The sequence below is a fragment of the Paralichthys olivaceus genome, chromosome 12 (assembly GCF_024713975.1).
Source record: "Paralichthys olivaceus isolate ysfri-2021 chromosome 12, ASM2471397v2, whole genome shotgun sequence".
Taxonomy (NCBI): Eukaryota; Metazoa; Chordata; class Actinopteri; order Pleuronectiformes; family Paralichthyidae; genus Paralichthys; species Paralichthys olivaceus.
In genome coordinates, this window is record NC_091104.1 from 2,741,080 (window position 1) to 2,742,128 (window position 1,049).

The following is a 1,049-nucleotide window of genomic DNA, read 5'->3' on the forward strand; positions in this document are numbered from 1 at the left end:
CTAACCCTAACCCTAACCCTAACCCTAAACCCTAACCTAACCCTAACCCTAACCCTAACCCCTAACCCTAACCCTACCCCTAACCCTAACCCTAACCCCTAACCCTAACCCTAACCCCTAACCCTAACCCTAACCCTAACCCTAACCCTAACCCTAACCCTAACCCCTAACCCTAACCCTAACCCTACAACCCTAACCCTAACCCCTACCCACCCTAACCCTAACCCTAACCCTAACCCTAACCCTAACCCTAACCCTAACCCTAACCCTAACCCTAACCCTAACCCTAACCCTAACCCTAACCCTAACCCTAACCCTAACCCTAACCCTAACCCTAACCCTAACCCTAACCCTAACCCTAACCCTAACCCTAACCCTAACCCTAACCCTAACCCTAACCCTAACCCTAACCCTACCCTAACCCTAACCCTAACCCTAACCCTAACCCTAACCCTAACCCTAACCCTAACCCTAACCCTAACCCTAACCCTAACCCTAACCCTAACCCTAACCCTAACCCTAACCCTAACCCTAACCCTAACCCTAACCCTAACCCTAACCCTAACCCTAACCCTAACCCTAACCCTAACCCTAACCCTAACCCTAACCCTAACCCTAACCCTAACCCTAACCCTAACCCTAACCCTAACCCTAACCCTAACCCTAACCCTAACCCTAACCCTAACCCTAACCCTAACCCTAACCCTAACCCTAACCCTAACCCTAACCCTAACCCTAACCCTAACCCTAACCCTAACCCTAACCCTAACCCTAACCCTAACCCTAACCCTAACCCTAACCCTAACCCTAACCCTAACCCTAACCCTAACCCTAACCCTAACCCTAACCCTAACCCTAACCCTAACCCTAACCCTAACCCTAACCCTAACCCTAACCCTAACCCTAACCCTAACCCTAACCCTAACCCCTAACCCTAACCCTAACCCTAACCCTAACCCTAACCCTAACCCTAACCCTAACCCTAACCCTAACCCTAACCCTAACCCTAACCCTAACCCTAACCCTAACCCTAACCCTAACCCTAACCC